Source organism: Hipposideros armiger, unplaced genomic scaffold (genome assembly GCF_001890085.2).
Source record: "Hipposideros armiger isolate ML-2016 unplaced genomic scaffold, ASM189008v1 scaffold_29, whole genome shotgun sequence".
Classification (NCBI taxonomy): domain Eukaryota; kingdom Metazoa; phylum Chordata; class Mammalia; order Chiroptera; family Hipposideridae; genus Hipposideros; species Hipposideros armiger.
The window spans coordinates 1,886,851-1,893,394 of record NW_017731379.1 but is presented as its reverse complement, the minus strand read 5'-3'; positions in this window follow the sequence as shown (position 1 = coordinate 1,893,394).

Here is a 6,544-nt window from a genome sequence, read left to right as displayed (position 1 = left end):
CCATCGCCAGCAATTCACGGCAGCCCAGCTCCAGGTGGAGCTGTTGTTCACCATCTTAGCTGTAGAGGGCAGTGTCACTGGCCCTCATGTGGGATCCAAACTGGGGCCCTGCTGCTCAGAGCTGGTGTCCCAAGCCAGCTCTTAACCAACGCGCCACTCAGCCAGCTGAGCTGATTCTCTTTAGATATCACCCATGCAATATCTCTAAGACTGGGTGTTTACCAGGTGGCACTTAGAGCCACCAGGATTAAATTACAGTAAACATTATTGATTGAAGATGCTGGACTTGTGCCCTTTCCTGCCCCGCTCCCTGTTTTTTCAGGTGACTTTCATCCCAAAATTCTGGTTTTAAGGAGATCACTATGGAGTAAAACCCAAACCTGCCTCTAGTCAAGCTTCCCTTTCAATTTTCTCAGCTCTTCTCTGGTGAGAGGGTTAATCACAGATTATAGTACCAACTTGGACCCTTCCATATGCTTTGCTTAAGTGATCAGAGTAACTGCCTCAGCGTAATAAACTTGTGTATGGAACATATAGGGGACTGATCCCAACTCCCAGAATGCATTTCTGGGATAGCTTTATACCTGATGCTCAGGAAATGTTTTCACTGGCTTGGATTGATGACTTGCCATCTGCTTTCTGAGCATTCACTGCTGAATGAAAGGGGAGAGAAAGTAAAAGGAGAGGAGGGGACGGGGGAAGAGGAAGCTAGAAAAATAAGAGGAAACAGCTGGGGAGCTGAGGAGTGGTGGGGACTTACATAAGGTCAGTAAAACAAAAAGCTAGCAGAGGGACAGGGTCAGGTCTTGGGGGTAGAGAGCTAATTAACTTCTGTCAACTAGTTGAGTAGAGCCTTGTGTGCTTTGTTAAAGAGACTAAAGTTGCTTCAAAGGAAAAAACTAGATGCTCTGAATTTGACTGTCCTCCCTGTGTAACCATAGTAAATTGTTTATTGAGTCAAAATCTATCCTGCCCTTTAGGAATTCTGCTTCTTCGGGTCTAGCAAAGAGCTTGCTGCCGCTGCTCAGGCAACCGAAGGTGAAATGCTTCAAGTAGTATTTGTAGATAGCAGGTAAACTTGATGTTTTATTCACAGCTTAAGGAGGAAGTGCTGAGTGCAGCTATTGTCTCTATGTAGAGCTTTAACCAGCTTACAAGGTCCCTGCAACTGTTTTTATGCCAGGACCCAATGACAGTAGAACATTAGGCAGCTTCTAGCTCAGAGACTTCTCAGGGTCAAGAAACATCTTTAAAGGAGCTAATTCCCTCTCCCAGAGCCTTAGCCAGATCTTATGCTCTCCTCACCTTGTGTTGCCATCTCTTGGCATTGTTTTCTAGATTGGAGCAGCCTTCCTAAAAGCTTCGTCTAACTTGTGATATCACATCAATGTCTTAGGTCACCACTGCTCACACCCCTTACCCAGGGAACATATTGCATAGGTCCCTCAAAACCTGTTTCATTATTCCTTGTTGCCTTCACTACCAAGAATGGAGGGGTCCTCAGTTGAAGATCAGATTGACCCAATGGAGCTTTTTTTTTTTTTTAATCTAGGCCAATGAAAGGGAGAGGAAGGCATACACTCAGAAAGAAGAATTCATAAAATCTGCATGTATTAATACGTTAACTCTTTGGAGACTTCTGAGAAACAAAACCCTTCCTGAACTCTGAACTATCCCCAAATCTGATATGAAGATGAATAAATGTTTCTATTGGAGTTTGGGTTAGAGTCTTCATTTGATATACCTGTGTTTTTGCTCTGCCACTGCTCTTCACAAGAAGATTTGGACAGGCATTAACAAGTAGTAATTTTTTTTTTTAATGAATAGCGTTTTTATGATAATGTAGGTGGGTAGCACAATACTGTTTAGTGTCATTACATCCCTCTTTTAACCAGTGGAGTGTATTTGGGTTGGAGGCTATAGCTTTTGAAAAGTGCTTTACCTCTGAATGAGAACATATAAGGATTTAATTTATGTTTTTGACTGTTAGCATGATGTCTTAACTGAGCTAAACTTTGTAATTTGGTTCAGGCCCACCAACTTTGCATGACCTTTTAAGTAGCGACTTTTTTTCAAGTCCAGCCATCACTCTGGGCTTGGGGCATCTGAGGGCAGGGAGGAACAGGTGTCCAAAGGAGAAATGTTGGTGCCTTAGAGTATGTTTTCCAGTTGTATTGAATTTCTTACTTGGTGTATTTTTGACCTGTCTTAGTTTCTTTCCTTCTTGTGTCCTATGCTATTTTACTTGCTATTTATTGGATATCCTCTGTCAGCCATTCAGGAGTTGTAAAATGGAAGTTAGTATTTCTACTCAAATGCTTTGTGGATGAAATTAATAGGTTTAGCACTGATTTCTGGCAGCTTCTTTCAAGAAGAGTTAAGGTGATAAATGTGTTTACGTGGCTTTGATCTTGCTTTTGGCATCTTGGATGTGTGACCCTTCTTAGAAACAATAGAGTATTTAAGAACCCTCAACTACCAGTAAAACTAAATGTCTACTAGGAAAATGGGTAGATTTGTTCCCTGTCGCTTTGTTCTTTGTGACTATTTTCCAGCTGTCAAGGAACTTAAATAGGTATTCAGAAAAAAAATCTTTATTGTTTCCCTTTCCTCATCTTACCAGTAAAAACAGAAATAACTAGTGATGACACTTTAGGTGGTAGAATTGAAACACAAACCCAGCTTCTGACCACAGGGGCCACAGGCAGTTGGCTTAAACCCTTAAGTGTGGTTATGGAGCTTGCGGTAGAGTGGAGTGGAGGGGGCGGGGAGATTACTTCTGCTTTCCTCTCAGGGAGGTTTAGTTGTTTTTGTTTTTGTTTGTTGTGGGGTGGGGTGGGGACGAGTATTGTTCCCTTTCGTCTGTTGTAGAGTGTGCTTCCTTTTCTCCATTGCATTGAGGCTGGTAAAAAGGGTGACATTTCTCTCTGGCCAATATATTTTGGTATTTCTAAATATTGCAGTTTTAGTTTTTACTAGATTTGTGAATTCTCAGTGTTAGCTTTTTTGCATGAGAGCCGTTTATTAACTTGCAAATTTAAAGCTTCTTGTAACTAGATATTGTCTATTGAAAGTTTTGGATTTGATTTGGTTTTGGTTGGTTGAGTGGTCTTGGGGGGGGGGACAGGTAAGTAACAACAGCAGAGGTGCTTTCTATTCCTGGAATTCTACATCTAATCCTAAACCTTAATGTACTCACAAAATTTTTAAATGCTCTGCGAAATAGGAAGGAAATATCCTACTGCATTCCAATGTTTGCTAAAAGTTGTCTTTAGAAAAGTTTATCTTAACAGGCATCTTCCTTTGTCATGTGTCATTAGCCTTTTGGCCACTTACCTTAGGGCTCTTTTAAGGAGAGAGGGGTAGGGCATAGGGGAAACTTGTCACTTTGAGAGAAAATGAGAGGAATAAATGACTGGCTTAGAGTTGTTATGCAGAGTTATGGAGAACCACTCAATGACACCAATAAAAATATTTACTTAGCACCTGTTGTATCCCAGGACATGTTCTAAGCATTTTACATACATTTCTCATTTAATCCTCAAGTCACTCCTGTGAAATAGGTGTTTATTTTGTCCTCATTTCCCAGGTAAGGAAACTGAGGCTCTGAAAGGTTAAGTTGACAGCTTATACAAACTGGGGCAGGGGCGTGGGGAAGAGGAACCTGAACAAGGTAGGGAGGGGAATCAGTTTTATATGGGTGGCTGTAGGCAGTGTATTTTTTGCCTAGATACCAAACATTTCAGTTATTCATCATTTCTGAAGGTAATACCATTTATTCACTCACTGAAAGTTGTTTACAATAATCAAGATGAATTTACTGTCTTTAGACATCCCTAGACTTCTGGCTAGATCCCAGTATGGTCTGCGAAAGCTGGCTTGAGGAGGGTCTTGTTTTGTTTGTGGTTAAGGATATGGTCTGCTCTAAAGGTAGAAATGCCCCTTCTAGGGATGGAATCTTTGATCTTATTGGTTTCATTATATTCCTTAAAACAGTTGGAGCTAATTGTTTTTGAATATTTGTTCCTAAGATTTAAAACTTCATCTGAATTTATAAGTTTGTTAAATTTCCTTTTTAAGGGAGGGTTTGGGAAGCAATCAGGAATTCTGATACCTTCTCATGGATAGAGATAAAATTAGCTATTTTGCTCAAGAAAACGGATACTTCTGAATCCCAGCTCTTCAATAATGAGAACTGGACTATTTTCACTTGACCTCTACTTCCTATTAGTAGGAAAACCCCTCTCCAGAGGTGCTGTGAGCAAGATTGCTGCTGAAAGGTTTCTAATCCTGGAATAAGAAACTCAAGAGAGTCCAGCAATATTGTTATTAGAATAATAGTCTTCATTAAGTACTAGTTTTTATAGTCCTGAAGCTTCGTTTTCAACACAGTTTGAAAGGCAACAAATTGGGAGAGGAGGAAAACCGAGGAGATGAATTACAGAGATGAGCTGAATGTGTTACGACAGGAAAGACACAGAGACTTGAATTCACTGAATGAAGATGAAAGAACATGCCATGTCCAAGGTCAGAGCAAAAATGTTTTAGTGTACCTAATTAATTCCTTAGGTTTACTTCTTAGTTCCCTCCTTTTCTTGCATGTAAACATAAACTAACTTAGGCTACCTAATAAAAAAATTATTTTTCTCTCCAAAGGAGACTAACGGACATTTGTAGGAGACATAGGGTCCACGGTAGCAGTTTAGCTGAGGACTGTATCAGAAACTGTTCATTTTCTGTCTCCTGTCTTAGGCTGACCAGTTCCTTGATATGTAACCTGCTTCTGCTACTGACCCAAACTGTAGAACTTCTCTTTGGTCCCCAAGGCCTCCAGGTAGTATCCAATAGAGAATCAATTCTAAAAGGAACCAGAACAATGTTTTCCAGCCCCTTCATTCTGGTGACTGAGGGAAGGAAAGAGTGGGAAGTGGGTATACATGTGTAGTGGATGGAAAGGAAATTGACTGTCAAGTTACTATACCGCTTCGGTTTATTTTACCAATAGAATTCTTCAACCATATTATTTTTATTGTGTATGTATGGGAGAAGTTGGAGATGGTGACCTTGATTAGAATGTGTCTGGGGCCGGCCAAGTGGCGCGTTGGTTACGAGTTGGCTTGGGACGCCAGCTCTGAACAGCAGGGTCCCGGTTCGGATTCCACATGAGGGCCAGTGATGCTGCACCCTCCACAGCTAAGATAGTAAACAACAGCTCGACCTGGAGCTGGGCTGCCGAGAGTCGCTGGCGGCAGTGTAGGCTGCAGTGGGGCTGGCCGGCAGCTGGCGTGAGCTGCCAAGAGTCACCATGAGCAGCTGTCCAGTGGTGGGCAACTGATCTGCCTCACCCGGGAAGAGCACAATGATAATACCAACATGGGCCAGTGAAGTGACGTCGTCCACAACTAGACTGAAGAACCCAAGGACAGCAACTTGTCTGTTCCCCTTCCCGGATTCCTCAACGCTGTTCCCCTCTCCCAGTTCCCCAATAAAATCTTTAATAATAATTTTTAAATGTGTCTGGAGAGGAATAAATGGAGGGGATGAGATAAGAGACCGTTGGTTATGAAAGATGTTGAAGTCTTGAAATAATGTGACCATCTGAGGAATGTTTTTTAAACCAGAGTTTATAAAAATATCACTGATACAACCTGCCCCCTCATTTCCTGCCACAGGAGACTTCTTGGACTGGAGACACTTGTTTTAATAATAGCTTGTCTCTGATATTCCCAGTAAGCTACCTCTATGTGAGGAAAGGATAACAGAAAACAGTTCAGGACATCATCATACAATGTACTAGTAGCAGTGACGCCTACACGGAAGACTTGGAACTGCAAACAGAGGCTGGGGTCACCTCAGTGACAACTGACGCTGTCCAACCAGAAGTTCGATTTTTGTTTTGGGGAGTGAGGAAGACGACTGTACTAAAGGACCAAAATAATTTCTTGACTATACTTTCTCACTTGTTCTTTTTTTTTGGCGGGAGAGGTGATGTTCCGGTAGAATATCACATCCTATCTGGAGTTAAGGGGAAGATGGGGAAGCTCAGCCCTTCACCCAAGAATAACCCAGCTATGACATCTCTTCGCGTGGGAAGTGTTTCCCTCGGCACTGGGAGGATCTGAGGCTGCACCCCAGTGGGATTCCCTGCTTGAGTTGGAAGGCCACAGAGTTAGATGCATATCAGAGCAGGAGTGCGGAGGATTTAGCTAGCTGGGGATGAAGTACCAGAGGGGAGAGACTCGAAATCGAAGGGGCTTCCCCCAATTTGGAAGTGGTAGCTGTGCTGCGCATAAGGGACTAGAGTGCCAGGTGACCGCCGTGGCCTGTGCCTTCCGTTGAGGGTCTGATAGGGACGCGACGCGGCTGGGCACCGTGTCTGAGTCACGGGAGACGGCCCAGCGGTGCCCAGTGAGCCAGCGCCAGACCCTGGCGTCCTCCATCTTCTCTCCTGAGCTCCCCCTGCTCCAGCTGCCTGAGCCACGGACCGCAGCACCACACACCCCCGCGGGGGGGGACGCCGCGCCCCATCCCCGCCCCCGGCCCC